Source organism: Ovis aries, chromosome 1 (assembly GCF_016772045.2).
Source record: "Ovis aries strain OAR_USU_Benz2616 breed Rambouillet chromosome 1, ARS-UI_Ramb_v3.0, whole genome shotgun sequence".
NCBI lineage: Eukaryota > Metazoa > Chordata > Mammalia > Artiodactyla > Bovidae > Ovis > Ovis aries.
The window spans coordinates 78177061-78196643 of record NC_056054.1 but is presented as its reverse complement, the minus strand read 5'-3'; the positions used below and the strand labels follow the sequence as shown (position 1 = coordinate 78196643).

Genomic DNA, 19583 nt, shown 5'->3' with positions numbered 1-19583 from the left:
AATCACTGCAGATGGTGACTTCAGCCATGAAACTACAAGACGCTTACTCCTTGGAAGAAAAGTTATGACCAACCTAGACAGCATATTAAAAAGCAGAAACATTACTTTGACAGCAAAGGTCCCCATAGTCAGAACTATAGTTTTTCCAGTAGTCATGTATGGATGTGAGGGTTGGACTATAAAGAAAGCTGAGCACCAAAGAATTGATGCTTTTGAACTGTGGTGTTGGAGAAGACTCTTGAGAGTCCCTTGGACTACAAGGAGATCCAACAAGTCTATCCTAAAGGAAATCAGTCCTGAATATTCATTGGAAGGACTGACGCTGAAGCTGAAACTCCAATACTTTGGCCACCTGATGGGAAGAACTGACTCATTGGAAAAGACCCTGATGCTGGGAAAGATTGAAGGCGGGAGGAGAAGGGGATGAGAGAGGATGAGATGGTTGGATGACACCACTGCCTCAAAGGACATGAGTTTGAGTATGCTCTGGGAGTTGGTGGATGGACAGGGAGACCTGGCGTGCTGCAGTCCGTGGGGTGCAAAGAGTTGGACACGACTGAGCGCCTGAACTGAATAGAACTGAAGACATCTGCTGCATAGTTGTGTGACCCCAAATCTGAACAAAGAGCCAGAAGTTTCCATGATTAAGGTTTATTTTTGATTCTATTTTTTTTTGATCCACTTGCCTTTTTCTTTTTTCACATTTGAAGAAATAGGCAGTGGAGCTTCAGTTTCTAGGAAGAAGTTATGAATACATATACATTTGTGAAGACCTACAAAACAATATTACATAATACAGTATGTATTTTCATAATACATGTCTAGTTAGAGAAAATAAACTAAGCACAAATTTTCAAATAATCATATTTGTGTATGTTCAAGCATTTTTGGTTTCAACAAACAATAAACAACTAGTCAAGACAATTTATACAGGAAGGAATCCTGGAATGAGAGAATTAAGAAACATTTTTTTCATATAGCTATGTAATGAATCATGTAAATTTATCTGGGGCTCAGTTTCCACATCTACGAAAGACATGGGTGAATTAAGTGATGAGGAAAGAAAATTCTGCGACCCTGAATCATTGTTGAATTGGTGTGTTTTAAAGGAATCATGTTATACTTCCTGATAAGAAAACAAATCCTCTAAAGTTCAGCTCTGCTGTAGCTTACAACCTTCCCTACACCATAAGCCTATTTTCCTAGGAATTCTTTCTCAAAGCAAAAACTAACTTAGTAAACATCACTACTGTTGTACTGCTTTCGGATCAAAAGACATCATCATGATGATGGGATGAAAAAGAAGTTGATGATGTAATTGTTCAGTGGTAAACACTGACTGGAAGAATTTATGACTTAAAAGATATTTTACTTCATAACTAAGCATCTGTTGCTACGTCCTTTAGGAAGATTCCCTCAAAATTTACAACAGGTTGACAAACCACTTGAATCAAACTGAAGTATGAATCAGATATACAGCCGTTAACTTGTTAAACGCAGAATGCAAATACAAGTTTTTTTTTTTAATTTTACTTTACAATGCTGTATTGGTTTTGCCATACATCGACATGAATCCGCCATGGGTGGACATGAGTTCGCAATCCTGAACCCCCCTCCCACTTCGCTCCCCAAAGACTAAACTATCTGATTCCTTTGAAATTAATGAAACATGATTTTAATGAAATTTTCTGTTTTACCAGCAGATGTCAGTGCAACCTAATTAACTGAGTAACTTTTGGTTTTTTTTTTAGCAGATTAAATACCTGCCAGTAAACTGAGTGAAAACAGTCTTAAAATAGCAGTTTAAAAAAACCTACTGTCAATGTGTTTGATTAAGAATATCTTCCTAGGTGGAGCTATAGAGAAAAAGCCAATCCTTAAAAAGATATGAAGTTAAAATGGTCCCTTGCCTAGGTAAATCTATATTACGTAAGTTATAACACACTGTTATTATCATCATAATTTTTATGTGACATTAACATTTCTCAGTGACATATAAAGACATGATCTTCATTAAGTACAAAATGCTAATCTGTAAAGCATAAGAATGTGTATGTGTTAGTCTCTCAGTCAACTCTTTGTGTTCAACTGTTTGTGACCCCGTGGACAGAAGCTTGCCAGGTTCCTCTGTCCATGGGATTCTCCAAGCAAGAATACTAGGGTGGGTAGCCATTCCTTCCTCCAGGGATTTTTCCCAACTCAGGGGTCAAACCCGAGGTCTCCCACAGTGCAGGCAAACTCTTTACCATCTGAGCCACCAGGGAAGCTCCAAAACATAAGAATAACAGTGTTTTAAAACCCACATGCCACAGACTAGAGCCAAAGGAAACTCATTTGTCTCTGGGTGACATTTTTACAGCTCCTGAAGAAACACATTAATTCCTAATGAAACCTAAAATGTATATTGTGTGATACCATCTGTTTTCTAGAATGTAGCTTGTAGCAAAAGTTGTTAATCTAATGGCAGTAACAGCAATGTCTATGATGCATGTATGCATCTTTGTAACAGCCTGCAACTTAAATACCTGTGTCACTCACCTTTCAGGGTTCAATAGCTGTTGTTCCAGGAGGTTAGCTAATTTGCCTAATAAAGAAGTTATGCGGAAAGTCAAAGTGACAGACCTCAGATGATTCCCAGGCGATATCCTTTCCTTTGTGCAATTCTCCACTCTTCTAAAAATGCTATTTTGTGACACTGTGTAAAAAGAAGCTTCTTGGTGCATTTTTGTCACACATGGAACTCAAGCTATATTTTGTACAAACGATTCTACAACAAAGTCGTGTCATTTGGGACACGACTAAAATAAAGCTAAAATAAGGATAAAGTAAAGAAATACATGTAAAACCACTTTTATAAAGCAAAAGTCAGGTTTTTTTTAAATAAAATAAATGTGCAGTTACCATGTAATCTAGCAATTCCATGCCTGAGTATTTACCCAATAAATATGAAAATATGTATTTACACAAAGACATGCATAAAACTTTATCACAATTTAATCATAATCATTGAAAGCAGGAAACAACTCAAATTTCCATCAGTTAGTTAAGGGATAAATATACTGTGGTTTACCCATGATATAGAATTCTTAGTAATAAATAGGAACCAAAGACTGATACATGCAACAACATGGTAGAATATCAAACCGCTAAGCCCAGTGAAGGAAGACCGACACAAAGCTACATACTCTATGATTTCGTGTATACGAAAACGCAAAGACCTTCTGGAAGAGGCAAAACTGCAGAGACAGAAAACAGATCACTGGGTGCCAGAGCCTGGGAGTAGCGAAGAGGTTGACTATAAAAGAGCATGAGGACAATTTGGGGGGATGATAAAAATATTCTAGATCTTTGATGGTGACAGTGTTAATGGTACTATGTACACTAATCAAAACTCACAAAACTACAAACTTAAAATTGGTGAATTTTATGTAAATTTTACCTCAATAAGCCAGACTTTTTAAAAAATTTAAAGGCATTGGGCACATACAATGTCTTAATAATCTCACAAATGGTAAACTTTCTGAAGAGTTGAGTCAAATAACAAGAGACAGAGAAGTTATCGACCTGAACCTCGCCTTGGAATAGTCTGCCTAGTCTGGGAATGTAGGAGAACAGAAACCAGGGTGCTAGTGTTAGCTGGCCAAACCATTTGTGTGTGATCTCAAGTGCCGACTGCTGCTGCTTGGTCGCTGAGTCCTGTCTGACTCTTTGTGACCCCATGGCCTGTAGTCTGCCAGGCTCCTCTGTCCATGAGATTTCCCAGGCAAGAATTCTGGAGTGGGTTGCCATTTGCTCCTCCAGGGGATCTTCCTGACCCCGGGATCAAACTTATGTCTCCTGCTTGGAAGGAGGATTCTTTACCTCTGAGCCACCTGGAAAGCCCTGAGTAGGATTACTTTTCTCCAAATTTCATTTAACTTACAGTGAAAAACATTGAATTAAATAAAAATTTTAAACCTTTCTTGAGCTCAAGACAAAAACAAAACAAAACAAAAAAAGGACTAGATTCACCATTCCAAAAAAATCTTCCACTTGCTGATTAAGGATGATTAGAGGAAATTTAATATATGAACCCTAAGCAGGGAGGCAGTGTAAATCAACTTTATTACTCTCCATTCCCTTGGAGAGGGAAATTATATAATTTGGCCAGCAGGTGTCATGCACTCATCTATGAAAAACTGACAATTCTTCATATCAAAATTCTTTCTTAATATTTTCCTGCTGCCTTCATTTGTAATGGGTATAAACATTTTTTCCTCTCTCTATATATATATATATACACATATCCTTAAAAGGAGGAGGATGTTTGAAATATTCAATCTTTTCCTCCTTTATTTCTCAGCTCTAATCAAGTATGATAATTAAATGTACATATTAAAATAGGAAAGAAATCACTCTTATTTCATTATGTTTAATGTTTCGAAGATTTTTTTTAAATGGAGTAACAGCTTCACAAACATTATTTGCATAGTTTTGGCAAACTCAGTCTTTTAATGGCATTCTCTTTATTGTCAAGGCCATCTCTTGCGTGAAGCCTTCCTCTGGGATCTCATATACCATAAAATGTTCCATGATCTACATAAAGCAATTGCCATGTTGTCTTGTAACTGTTTATGTAAAAGGTCTATCTATCTTCTCTTTTGACCACTCCCCAACCTAGGAGTGTACAAGCGCTGCTTCTCCAGGTATGTAACACAGTACCTGTACTCAAAAATGCTTGTTGGTGGTAAGCAAGTAAGTGATTAAACCCTTGAATCAATTTTGCCACTTCCAAGACAGTGGTTTTTCAATAACCAGGTGAAAAGTTAAAGGACCAATAGTTAGTTGAATCAATAGGAAAGTGCATAGAGGCAAATGGCTATTTTCCCTGGAGGAACATTTAGGACAATCGTGGCTTGCTGAAAAAAGGGCAGCAGCTTATAGAATCCAAAAACAGGATAATGGAGCAGTAGATGGCTTCTGTGATGGACTAGCAGGAAGGCTTAACTTTTTTTAAAAAATTGAAGATATTTTTATTGCCTCTTTAAAATACCACAATGGAGTCCATAGAACCATCTGGCATCTTGCTGTTTCTGTAGCCGGACCACTCAGATCTTATTAGTCAGCCTGCTGAATTGTTCCTTTTTAAGAAACATAGATGCCATCCAAAAATTTTCTGAAATCATTGTTTTTAACTTTCGGTGGTGGCTTGCTGATTCAAAGCACCTGAATTTGACACAAGTTCAATGACATTTCTCCCAAGAATCAACTCATCTTCCTGGACTTGAGATACTGAACAAGCAACCCCTGGCCTCATCCGAAGCCTACGGATGTATTTTTCATCCCCCAAATAGCATCTCAACAAGAGAACCATTCTCCTAAATAGCAAAGTTAATGGGGAATTGGGCATACAGAGACCTCATCTTGTAATGGAAACCCAGTGTAACACCCTTGATCATGCTCTGTACATGACTGCAGATCGTGTGAACAGTTGCCAGTTCCTGTCTGTTTCCCCACCATTTGTCAACCCGGAGCCTCTGTTTTTTCTTTCCAAGAGACTCAGTTCTACATTGATGTGATTAAAGTCCCTCTACAGGGTGCCTCTGGGGTCCTTCACAATAACTGTCCATCCCTTCAGAGTAACATCGACATTTTTCTGGAACATTGACAATCTGATTGCTGAGAAAAGTCTTCATTCTCACAGTAGATGTGACAAAGAGCAGTCTTAACTTTTTAGTACCAAAAATTCTTTGACACCTGGGGAAGACTACAGATCCCTTCTTGGAAAAAATGTTTTTAAAGAACATAAAACAAAACAGGCAAGATTACAAAGGAAACTAATTACATACAAATACAGTTTTCAAAATAGGCTTAAACAATTTATTAATAAGATTTAGCAGTAGGCTTGATGACTACCATAATTTCTTAAAAGTAGTGAGTATAAATGATATTTTAAGAAATTTGTGACAACTGTAATATGATATGAAAATATATTTTTGACAGTCACAGGAACTGCTAATCTTTTGTAGTTTTTGCCTACATTCATAGTTGATGAAAATGCTAAATTTCAGGCTAGTAAAAGTAAAGTCATAATTTTTTTCTCCTTTTCAAATACATAGGCCCCTTAAATTCTATTCATAAACCGCCTGAGGGGGTCTATGGACCCGAGGTTAAAACCTCTGGACAGGGCTTCCCTGGTGGCTCAGTGATAAAGAACCCACCTGCCAATGCAGGAGACATGGGTTCAACCCCTGATCCGGGAAGACCCCCCATGCTGTGGAGAAACTAAGCCTGTGCGCCACAACTATTGAGCCTGTGCCGTGCCCAGCACAGACAAAACAAAATAAATAAATAAAATTATATTAAGTAAGAATCTCTGGATGAAAGGGAAGTTTGGGTGATGGAAAATAGGGAATTATGAGGGAAGAGGAAGCAAAAGGAGTTTCCTTCTGCAGGTAGCCTTCTCTCTTTTCCTTCAGAAAGCTCACAGTATTCACTTCCTAGCCTCTCATTTGCTCTCTGCCCCGTTACAGTGAGGTTTGTACCCCCGTCCTTCCACAAAACCATCCTTCCCCAAGTCATGTCTGGTGTCGAGGCGGGACGCTGACCAGAGTGCCCCTCGGTCCTTACTTCATTTGGTTTCTCTTTAGCTGTTGTACTGTTGACTACTCTCTTTCCAAAGCTTCTCTTCTCCTTTGGCCTCTTTCTTTTCCTCATGTCTTTCTGGATCCTTTCCAGCCTCCCATCCTACCTCATCTCATGTCTATGGATGGGTCCCTGGAGTTCTAACTGCCCTATATATCTGCTCTCCTGCGTTCTTTCTCTGGATAGTTTTGCCAATCTAATCGACATCTTTAGCTAAAGGCTCTTTCCTGACCCTAAGTCCCTATGTTCAGCTATCCACAATTCTTCTTAAATATACTAGGGATCCCTCAGACTCAATATATCCCCCAATTAAATTTATTCTCTTCCCCTCTCTGCTTTTTCTCTTATGTTCCCCATTTGGGTGAACGACACCACAATCCAAATCTCCCCAAATTAAAGCTCCCAAACATAAAAATAACTGCCAAACTTTCCAGAGTAACTATCCTGAAGACTGCTCAAGTTTGTCCCTTTTTTTCCATTTTACTATGATTGCCTTAGACATTTAATAACTAGTAACAATTCATGTTTACACTTGGTACCCTGTCAAGTGTTTTGTAGAAACTGTTTATTTAATCCTCATATCACCCCACCAGATAAAAATGATTATGCCTTAAATTACACATGAGGAAATAGAAGAAAAGGGAGAGAAGGAATTTCCCAAGTTTACAAGGTTTTTAAATGGCAGAGCCAGGATCGGAACATTGGTCTGTTGGATTCCAGAGCCATATGCCCAGCTGTTGCTCGTAGGGTCTCAGGGATTGCTCCAGTAAATTTTATTTATTATGGCACCACCTAAGTTTTGCCTCTTAGAGGCAAATCTTATTTGGCTGCCTAGGCTTTTCCATGTTCCCAAGACCCTCCCCCATGCAGCTCAATTCCTCAGCTAGGCTCCGAGAACTCACCCGCTTATATCTCTAGCCTCTTCTCTTGCAGCCACCTAGCTTCCATTCCACACCCAGATGCTTTTCTTCCCAGGGGCTTTTCTTCCTGAGCCCCACAAGACCAGTTTACTAAGGTAGTCATAATAATGTACCACGGACTGGGTGACTTGAACAATGGGAATACATTTTGTCACAGTTTCAGAGGCTGAAAGGCAGAGATCACAGTGTCGGCAGCGCTGTTTCTTTTGAAGTCTCCCTCCTTGACTTGCAGCTGGCCGTCTTCTCACTGTGTTCTCATATCACCTTCCCTCTGTGCTCATGCATCCCTGGTGTCTTTCTGAGTGTCCACATTTTCTCTTCTTTCTTAGAAGGACATCAGTAAGATTGGACTAATGGCTCTACCTAATGGCCTCATTTTGACTTAATTACCCTGTTAAAGGTCCAGGGGGTATGGCATTACCAAATAAAATCCTCGTCCACAACACCCACTCACATAGCTCATTTTGACTCATCCTTTTCAACTCATTCTTTCATGCCACCCTCTCTGGGAAGTCTTCTCTGGCTGCCTCAGGTCTGAGTTAAATGCTTTTGACATTAATTCTGTTACAATCCTTCAACTTCTTCCTGTTATATTCTGTATTGCAATTATTTTATTTCTCTGACACCCCCACTGAACCAAGCTCCTTGAAGCCAGGAACTCTGACTCATTTTTCATTTTTCTAGCCAAAGCCCAAAACCCAGTACCTGGATCATATGTGTATTTAATCAGTCAATTAGTTAACAATTTGATAGTTAATATTTTCCAAAAGCTTATTTTAGTCAGATACTTTTCAAGAAATTAAGGACACAGTGGTGAGAAAGACCAAAGAAACTTCCTCCTCTCATGGAGTTGACATTTAGCTAGCAGTCAATAAATAGGTGAAAATAAATGAACAGTATAATTCTGGTACTGAAAAAGAAAATAAAATGGAGTAATTTGGTAGAGAGAAGCTTTTGTTGTTGTTTAGTTGCTAAGTTATGTCCAACTTTTTACAACTCCCGTGGACTGTAGCCACCTCTGCTGACAAAGGTCTGTATAGTCAAAGCTACAGTTTTTCCAGTAGTCGTGTATGGATTGTGAGAGTTGGACCATAAAGAAAGCTGAGCACTGAAGAACTGATGCTTTTGAACTGTAGTGTTGGAGAAAACTCTTGAGAGTCCTTTGCACTGCAAGGAGATCAAACCAGTCAATCCTAAAGGAAACCAGTCAATCCTAAAGGAAACCAGTCCTGAATATTCATTAGAAGACTGATGCTGAAGCTGAAACTCCAATACTTTGGCCACGTGATGTGAAGAACTGACTCACTGGCAAAGACCCTGATGCTGGGAAAGATTGAAGGCAGGAGGAGAAGGGGATGATAGAGGATGAGGTGGTTGCATGGGATCGGCTACTCGATGGACATGAGTTTGAGCAAGCTCTGGGAGTTGGTGATGGACAGGGAAGCCTGGAGTGCTACAGTCCATGGGGTTGCAAAGAGTTGAAAATGACTGAGCGACTGAACTGACTGACTGGACTGTAACTCACCCAGCTCCTCTGTCCATGGAATTTCCCAGGCAAGAATACCGGAGTGGGTTGCCATTTCCTTCTCCAGGGGATCTTCCTGACCCAGGGATCAAACTTGCATCTCCGGCACCGCGGGTAGATCCTTTACCTCTGAGCCACCAGGGAAGCCCTAAAAGGTAGTGTTAGGGGACTTCTTTCATCAGGGGTCCAGGGAAAGCTGGAGAAGACATCTGAGACATTGCTTGAATGATGAGATGTAACCATGTATGATCTATAAGAAGAGAGTTTCGAGCAGGAAACATCACAGGCAAAGACCCTGAGATGGGAATTAACTTGGCAAGTTTGAGGGACAATAAGAAGTCCAGAGTGACTTTAGATCAGTGACTGATAGTGAGAGCAGAAGATGATGTCAGAAGCTCGAGCTGATTTCTAAGTACAGAGGAAGACGCTGAACTGTGTTGAACCAGGGCTGGATATGATATGATTTGTGACCTTAATAACATTCCTCTGGCTGCTGTGTGCGGTGTATATTTTAGAAGGACAATGGTGGAGCTGGGAGTCTAGTGAAGAGAGTGCCGTCAATAATAGAACAATGGTCTCAGTTGGGAGTGAACTTGTACCCCCAAGCTCTCAAAGGGCATTTGGCAATGCTGGAGGGATTTTTGGTTTTCATAGCTGCAGGGCTGGAGTGCTACCACAGTATAGTAGGTAGAGGCCAAGAATGTCGCTAAACAGCCTCGAATGCACAGGACAGCCCCCAAGGCAAAGAATTATTTGCTCAAAATGTTAGTAGTGCTGAGACTGAAAAACTCTGATTTAGAGAGAAATGACGGTGGTTTGACCCCAGTGGTACCAGTGGAGGTTGTAGGAAGTTCTTAGACTTAAGATATATTTGGAGGTAGCTGGTAAACTATACAGGACTTGTAGACAGATCAGATGTAGGCTCTTAGGTTTGGGGCCTGAGAAACGAGGTGGGTGTTGGTCATGCTTACTGAGAAGAGGAACACTGGGGGTTAGTCATTAGAGCATAGATGATACATAAACCATGAGACTGCATGAACTCATTCAGGTAGATAATGTAGAGAAGGAAAGAGGCCTCAGACACTTCAGCACTGGAAATCCTCTTAGAGGAAGCATAGCCAACGCAGGAGACAAGAATGAGGTCCTCAGAAGGCCAGAGAGGATGGGCTCCAAACGCAGGGAGGGTCACCCGAGAAGCAGGAACACTTCTTCCACTAAAAATGGGAGGAAGGCAAAGTTCATGAATGGCTTCTCAGATGTCTCAGTGATAAAGAACTGCCTGCCAACACAGGAAACACAGGAGATGTGAGCTTAATCTCTGGGTCAGGAAGATCCCCTGGAAGAGGAAGCGGCAGCCCACTCCAGTATTCTTGCCTGGGAAATCCCATGGACAGTGGAGTCTGGCTGGCTATAGTCCATGGGGTCACAAAGAGTCTGACATGACCTAATGACTAAGCATGCACAAAGTTCATGAATAGGTGTATAGGCAGGTGAGTGGATTTGGTAACAATAAGGAGGGTGGCTGTAATTGCATTTATTGCTTTTCTTAGACTGAGCGACTAAGCATGTACATATTGTCTTATGAACTAAGGTCTGAGTGTGAGTATCAGTTGAGTGTGAGTGTAAATGTGTGTGTAGCGGGGGGGAGATATTTGAGATTTGAGAAGGGAGAATGTTATTTGATAGCAAAATTGGAGAGAAGGGAGAATGAAATAACCATGGAAATGAGATAGAATTCTCAGAGTTCTGAGCCATTTGAGCTTTGTAGTCAAAATTTAAAATAAGTCCAGTCAGTATAATTTCTGAATTAATAGTTAATTAATGACTTGTATTGAATAAATAAAATGTCATAGTAACAATAATATCAACACCTACCATTTCTTGACCATTTGTAATGTAGCATGCTTCAATCTTTACAGAATACTCTTATTTAATACTCTCAAATAACCCCCATGAGATAGGCAACATTATACCGAACTAACTTCTAAGGAAACTAGAGCTCAGAGATATTAAGTGATTTGTTCAAGCCCACACAGTAAAGAAGAGAATCCAAAACTGCTTCCGTCAAACCAGAGCTCATATCCTTCACTAGCATTTTATATCCTCCTTAGGCTGTGGTTGTTATTGCTGTTCAGTGGCTAAGTTGTGTGCAACTCTCTGTGACCCCATAGACTGTAGCCCGCCAGGCTCCTATGTTCATGGAATTTTCCAGGTACGAATACTGGAATGGGTAGCCATTCCCTTTTCAAGGGGATCTTCCCAACCCAGGGATCAAACCCATGTCTCCTGCATTGCAGGCAGATTCTTTATCATCTGAGCCACCAGGGAAGCCCTCCTCAGGCTATGCTTAATGACAATCACTGCCCTGAGCAAAGCTTTGTCCTTTCCCTACCTTTTAAAGGCCAAAAATGCTAATAACTCCAAGAGAAGGGGTGGGAATAAAGGGAGGCAGTGCTGAAAAAAATCACCAGTTTCCTTAAAAATGCATATAACTGATATTATGATAAACTTTGTTGTGATGTGTCTTTCTCAAGATTCTTCTTGAGACTTAAGGTAAACCCACGTGTCCTGTTTATCCGCATGGTTTCAGGAAGGCCTGTGGAGAAGGAACAAGACACCAGAGAGGGAACAACAGGCACAGGATGTGATTTGCCATCAGTCTCCAACCTCCCACGGGACAGTCTTGAGTACCGAAGAGCCACTAAGATGACTTCTACCAAGGAAACATTCCGCTTTCCCCCATGCCTCCACCTTCAGTTGGAAGATGTGAGGGTTGAGAAAGAGGTTATCTAAAACCTCCAGAGATTCTCTGAAGAGAATGGAGATTTTCCTTTGTAATTTGACTTCTACTGCACACCCAGCTCACCCCACATTCTTGACAATGATGTGGTTCACTTAGAGATTTAATGCAAAATATGACAGGTCCTTTCATTCAAAACCACAAAAGCAAAATGATGCATTGAGTTTCCCTCATTTTAAATCGCTGTCAGCCATACTGTTTATTTCCCTCCCTTCAACAATTAAAATGTTTTAGCGCTCTTTTATTTTTAGGGCTCTTTTCTGCCAGAGGAGATAAGGATAGAAGTGGACAATTGCTAAATCTGATGAATTTCCATATAGCATTATTGATATAAATGTATATCCCATTAAATTTGGATTTATTCTCTCTGTAGCTGTCATATTTACCTACCACTTGCCATTAACTATGCCAATGTGGCCGTATTATTAAAAAGTTGTTTCTAAAAGACCAACTTTTTTGATGCCTTTGTTTAAATACTTATGAAAGATCAGTTAGAACTCAACATTTGTTTATAGAGCTATTTATTTTTTTTCTCTGAGCCTTGTTTCAACAATTTATTTATTTTGACTACATACTTTCTCACCTTGTCAGTCATGATGAAACATATTGACTAAGATGGGGCACCCTACTTGACACTGGAAGAGTTAACATCTCTCACATGTGTATTAGGTTAAGCCCTGATGTAGCTGGTTCTTCCTCTCCAGGAAAAAATTTAAGCAATCTTTTAGCATTCCACAAATATTGATTATACACCTACTGCCTAGCACCCTGTTAGGTGCTTGAGATACAAAGAAAGGTAAGACCCAGTCATTGTTTTCAAGGAACAGAAAGACACAAGTACATCCAGTGTTACTGAGAGTATAATAGCTTCATCTGAAGGGCAGCGTGGGAGAAAAGAAAGAAACACACAACCTGCAGAATGCTCTGGCATTTCTATCCTAAGATGAAGCCATTGACCGTCTTTCACTCTCCAGCTCCCTCATGGTTAAGAGAGCTCTGTGAAGTGAAATGAAGCGAAAGTCGCTCAGTCGCGTCTGACTTTTTGTGACCCCATGGACTATACAGTCCATGGAATTCTCCAGGCCAGAATATTGGAGTGAGTAGCCAGGGATTGAACCCAGCTCTTCCACATTGCAGGCGGATTCTTTAGCAACAGAGCCACAAGGGAAGCCCAAGAGAGCTCTGGAGAGAGATTATCAGCTGGTACCACCCACCACCAGAAGACTGGGCTTAGGAGTCAGATAGACCTTGTTCAAATTACATATCCATCCATCACTTAAGAAGATGGGAATCTGGCAACTTTTTCAACCTCATTGAGCCCAAATTTCTTTATCCACAAAGTCAGGCTTATTGTAAGGTATGCAATGTTGTGAAGTACCTAAGAGGTAAAGGTTTGCAGCCAGGCTGCCCTGATTGAGCCAGGGGACCTCGGGCAATTAATTGAATCTCTCAGATTTACAAGGAAATGATTATCCTAACCTTTTGCAAACCGTTTGTTGCTTTTATTTGTAAAATGGGGACAATAATGCCATGTATCTCTTTGGTTTGGGGGTGGATTAAATAATTAAAGTGCATAGAATAGTGAATAGTACATTGTAACTGGTCAATAAATGTTAACTATCATTGTTATTAGATCTGCCTTACAAAGCAGTTGAAAATGAAATGAAACAGTGTGTCACAATAGCTAGCACAGTTCCTAACCCTAATACTCCCTTACTAAATTCAACAGATGAAACTAAGTGAACTAAATGTGGCTTTCTCACTTTTCTTTCCTCAAGTCTCTGACCATGACTTCAACAGAGGGAGCTTTTAAAAAGTTAAATCAGTCCTATCACAGTTCTCGCAGTTCTCCAGGGGTTTCCTGGCTCACTCAAAATAAAAGGCAAAGTCCTTAGCTGCTGCTGCTGCTAAGTCGCTTCAGTCGAGTCCGACTCTGTGCGGCCCCATAGATGGCAGCCCGCCAGGCTCCCCTGTCCCTGGGATTCTCCAGGCAAGAACGCTGGAGTGGGTTGCCATCTCCTTCTCCAATGCATGAAAGTGAAAAGTGAAAGTGAAGTTGCTCACTTGTGTCCAACTCTTAGCGACCCCATGGACTGCAGCCTACCAGTCTTCTCCATCCATGGGATTTCCAGGCAAGAATACTGGAGTGGGGTGCCATTGCCTTCTCCAAAGTCCTTAGAGCAACCTACAGATCCAAAAACAACCTGGTCCCACCCTGCCTCCCTGACCTCCCAGCCTCCCCCTCCAGGCCTCACTCACGCTGCCTTAGGCACAGGGGATCTGGGTTGTTCTTTGTACATGCCAAGCAGATTCTTATCTCCCACCCTGGCTGTTTCCTCTCCCTGAAAGGACCTTCTTCCCTCAGAAACTGGCACAGCTGGCATCCTCTCATTCCTCAGGTTGTCTCCCGAGTGAGGCTATCCTTTACCCTGCTATTCCCTTGCGTGTGTGCACGCTCAGTCACTTCTGTCGAGTCTGACTTTCCACAACCCTGTGGACTGTAGCCTGCCAGGCTGCTCTGTCCGTGGAGTTCTCCAGGCAAGAACACTGGAGTGGGTTGCCATTTCCTTCTCTAGGGGATCTTCGGGACCCAGGGATGGAAACTTTCTTTGTCTCTTATGTCTGCTGCCCTGGCAGGCAGGTTCTTTACCACTAATGCCGCCTGGTAAGACTTCTCAGCTTTGTATTTCTGCTTAGGACACTGTTATCTGCTGTACCATATATCTTACCTGTCTATTTATCTAGTTCTGTCTTCCTTCACTAGAAGATAAAGTATTCTTAACTTTGATATAAAAAGTCTAAATTTGCTAGACATATTTGTTCAAATACTTATCAGTGCTTATTTACAAAAACTGACTACAATCTGGGTCTTGTGGCAAAGCTTCACAAATTTCAAATTGTTCTCATACAAAGCATGTTCTCTAAACATAACTTAAAATAAAAAATAGACAATGAAAGACATGCAGAAAAATTTCATATACTTGGAAAGAAGAAAAATTGTATATTACAAACATTTATAACTAAAAATATTAAAATTATTATATATTAAAATATGAGCAAACCAGCAAAAGTAGTTTTTAGAAAAAAAAATATGTAGCCTTAAATGTTTATATTAGGAAAGAATAAATGAGCTGTACTTGCAAGCTTAGAAAAAAATATTTAAGGAGGAATAAAAGTTAAAAACAAATTAATGCTTTAGAAAATAGAAAATATACGATTTACAAAGTCTTTTGGTTCTTTGAAAAGACTACTAAAATGCATAAACTGCTAGCAAGGTTGATAAAGAACATTAAAGATGGCGCAAATAAACAATGTTATCAGTGGAAAAATAAAATTATTTCATATTCAGGAAAATTTATAAAACATAATTTTGATTAATTTTATGCCAATAAGTTTGGACATTTAGAGAAAAATATACAAACTTTAGAAGTAGTTCAGCAACCTATTAAGAACACTGACGAAGAAATTGAACGTTTTCCCGTAAAGGAAACATCGAATCTCAGATAGTTTTATTGATGCATTCTACAAAATTTGCAAAGAAAAGTTTATTCTAATCTTTTGAAATCTCTTTCATAAAATAGAAAAAAGAGGGAATATCCCTTACCATACTCTGTGGGTTTAATATAATCATGATGGAAACCAGACAAGGATTGTATAAGAAAAAAAATTGCAGGCCAACTTTACTTATGAGTATAAATTTAAGAATTCTAAATAAATATTAGATACATCACGATCAAGTTGGATTATCTCAAGAATTCAAGACTGATAAACTTTAGAAAATTCTAGAATGCTATTCATCAGAAGAATAGATTAAAGGAGGTATAACCTATACATTTTTTCTCGAATATTTGGTGTTATTCCAAGGAATATTTGAAAAAACAAAAAACAGTGAGTCGTTTGGATTTAAAACTGAAGTTTCTAAGTTTCTCTGGCTCTGACTAAACTGTTCTTTCATCAGCTTGCAGAATGAAGGAGTTAAAGAAAGAAAGAAAATTAGACTTTCATATCTGAGTTTTGTCCTTAAAATATCCTACTTAATAAGTCTGCCACTAGAATGGCTTTACAAGAAAAATCTTATGAGGAACTATCTTATTACTAAGTTTGGTGAGCAGCATCTCCTCCATTCTTTTATCTTGTAATTCATAATTTTAAAATTAAAAAATTGTTAATTGTGTAGCATGACTTGTGACTGATTTTTTAATGACTAGAATAGTTTGTAATCAAATTTCTTTTGCCAGATTAAAATAGGAATAAAGTAAAGTAACATATTTACTGAGCTTAACATGCTCTATAGACATTGACTTGTAAACTCCTATGAGGTTACTGATGCTTGAAGAAGTGAAGAAACTGGCCAACATTCCTTGTTTCTGGCATAGAGTGTTATTGGAACTTAAGCAGAGTTTATTTGACTTTAGAGATTGGCCTCCATCTGCCAGACTTGGGAGGAAAAATGACATACTGAGACAGTTTTCTTGATAATTAGAGAAAATTTTCACTTTCTTTCACAGTTTTTTGTTTTGTTTTGTTTTCTTTTTTACTTTGGTGCTTTTGGTATGGGAACCTTAACCAAATCATTTCTGCAATTTTGCTGGATTCTCTATTTATATATCAAAGTTTTTATTGAGTTTTATATAGATTCCCATTTTGATAAGCTCATTACAAACTGTAGTAAAGGTAGTAGGAATTTAGTTTGATATCCAAAGGCACTGGTAAGTTTTTTCTACTAGAGGAAATGTATTGGACTTCTATGTTTGATCTGGGAAAAGACTAAAAGGTAAGAGAATTTTTGTTTGACTTCATCGCGTCTTCCAGGTTTCTATGGCTCCCCTCATTGTATTGCATTCTACTCTTTTTCTCTTCATTTTTCACACTCAATCTATCATTAATCATTTAAAAAAGACTCAATAGCTCATGTAACTCTTCTGCCTTTTTACCATGAACCCACCCTACCTGAGGATGGACAAGGAAATGGCAGCCCATCCAGAATTCTTGCCTGGAAAATTCAGGGGACAGAGGAGCCTGGAGGGCCGCACGGCATGGGGTAGTAAGGAGTCAGACAGAATTGAGCACAATACCACCGGACTTCTGCCCCAAGCCTGGAAACCCTAAAAAAATCCTGCTGCTGCTATTCTGTTCTGGCAGCTAAATTCTAAAGAAGTTTCCCAATCATACAGGCATTCTCACTGTAAATTTATGTTCTGTAAATTTGCTGAGCACTCAATACTGCTTACCAAATTATTTCTTACTGAAGCTATAGTTAGCTATCTTAGTCTTCTTGCACAAGGCCTGGTAGCTTCATTTTTCTATTCAAGACTTCAGTGTGTTTCCCTTTCTCTTTTTTTTTTTGGAAAATATTGAGGCCATTAGGTTATCATTAGACTGTTTTTAAAGATCTAGTTTGTTCATGCTTCCATCCTGGTTAGCTGCTTATATTTACTTTTGTTTTCAAAGACATTGCCCAAATACAATACCATCCATGGAAGAATGTAACTTAGTTACTACCAAAGATGTTTTCTTTTTTTTTTTTCTGGAAGCAGCGCTATTGTTTCTAATAATTTGCATTAATTCCTCTTCTCAGTGATTCTTCAAAACTCATTTTAAATGAATTAGTTAATATGTATACAAAGCCCTTAAGTATATTAAAATTACAAGCAGGTAGATTGGTGGATCTGGCTATATCCTCATTGTTTTATTTACTATTGTTTTATACTGTTTAGAAAATATTATTTTTTAAGTGCTTATTCACTAATATGTTTGCTTGTAAGTACAGGCAAATGTTTAACCATTTATTATAATTGACATGATTCTTTTTAAAAAATCATTTTGAATAGGTCCAATATAAATAATTCAGTGAATCTCAGTTGCTGTAACTGTTCTATTCAGCTTTATATTGGGACCTACATGAGTTTTATCTCATGAACATCATTAAAATGGCCTCAGGTAATCACAACAATGGAAATTTCAGACATCAGAATGATTACATGCATACACACACACACATCTTTTAAAGGTAAACTAAATCTATAATGTAGTTTAAATTGTGAGCTGGACTAGGGAATATATCTTGTGTTTCACTGTATGATTAGAGGGCCTAATGCAGGCCTGTGAACAGAGTACATACTCAGTACTTGGATGAATGAGTAAAAGGACCTGTGGTCATCAGTAATACATCTAGACACTGAAGCCAGTTGCTTACACATATAGCCTAGCTCCATTGCTCCACAACTGTGTGATGTTAAGCAAATGATATGCATTCTCTGAATCCCAGTTTCTCAGTCATTAACTGTGGATAATCAATATATTCACCTCAAAAAATTTTCTTGAGCATTAAACGAATTAATAATACCCTACAGATAATAAGCATTCAGTTAGTATTAACTATTACTGTTTGGTATACTAAAATGGAGCCTTGTCTTTAATATGTTGTATGTAGATATGCTTTTTTTAATTCATAGAACTTAAAAAAATTTTTTTATTTTATATCTGGGTATAACCGACTAACAATGTTGTGATAGTTTTGGGTGAACAGCAAAGGGACTCAGCTATACAAATGCTTCATATGTAGATATTTTCTAAAACTATTACCCCAACAAGATCTGGACAGAATAATTGTTCAGTGAGGTTCTTGCTGCTGTGTGGGTTCAGTTCAGTTCAGTAGCTCAGTCATGTCTGACCCTTTGCCTCTCCATGGATTGTAGCACGCCAGGCCTCCCTGTCCATCACTAACTCCCAGTGTTTACTCAAACTCATGTTCATTGAGTCAGTGATGCCATCCAACCACCTCATCCTTTGTCATCCCCTTCTCCTCCTACCTTCTCTCTCTCTTTCCCAGCCTCAGGGTCCTTTCAAATGAGTCAGTTCTTTCCATCAAGTGGCCAAAGTATTGGAGTTTCAGCTTCAACATCAATCCTTCCAGTGAATATTCAGGACTGATTTCCTTTAGGATGGACTGGTTGGATCTCCTTACAGTCCGACGGACTCTCAAGAGTCTTCTCCAACACCGCAGTTCAAAAGCATCAATTCTTCAGCGCTCAGCTTTCTTCACCGTCCAACTCTCACGTCCATACAAGTCTATGGGAAAAACCACAGCCTTGACTAGATGGATCTTTGTTGACAAAGTAATGTCTCTGCTTTTTAACATGTTGTCTAGTTGGTCATAACTTTCCTTCCAAGGAGTAAGCGTCTTAATTTCATGGCTATAGTCACCATCTGCAGTGATTTTGGAGCCCCCCAAAATAAAGTCTGCCACTGTTTCCACTGTTTTCCCATCTATTTGCCATGAAGTGATGGGACCGGATGCCATGATCTTAGTTTTCTGAATGTTGAGCTTTAAACAGACTTTTTCACTCTCCTCTTTCACTTTCATCAAGAGGGTTTTTAGCTCCTCTTCACTTTCTGCCATAAGGGTGGTGTCATCTGCATATCTGAGGTTATTGATATTTCTCCCAGCAATCTTGATTCCAGTTGTGCTTCATCCAGCCCAGCACTTTGCATGATTTATTCTACATATAAGTTAAATAAGCAGGGAGACAATATATAACCTTGACATACTCCTTTTCCTATTTGGAACCAGTCTGTTGTTCTATGTCCAGTTCTAACTGTTGCTTCCTGACCTGCATACAGATTTCCCAGGAGGCAGGTCAGGTGATCTGGTACTCCCACCTCTTGAAGAATTTTCCACAGTTTATTGTGATCCACACAGTAAAAGGCTTTG

General features: G+C 39.2%; 1 pseudogene; it reads right to left on the bottom strand.

Annotated features, from left to right (window-relative positions):
- Positions 1-4992: 4992 nt before the first annotated feature.
- On the bottom strand, positions 4993-5759 carry LOC101114829 (large ribosomal subunit protein uL6-like; annotated as a pseudogene).
- Positions 5760-19583: the final 13824 nt, after the last annotated feature.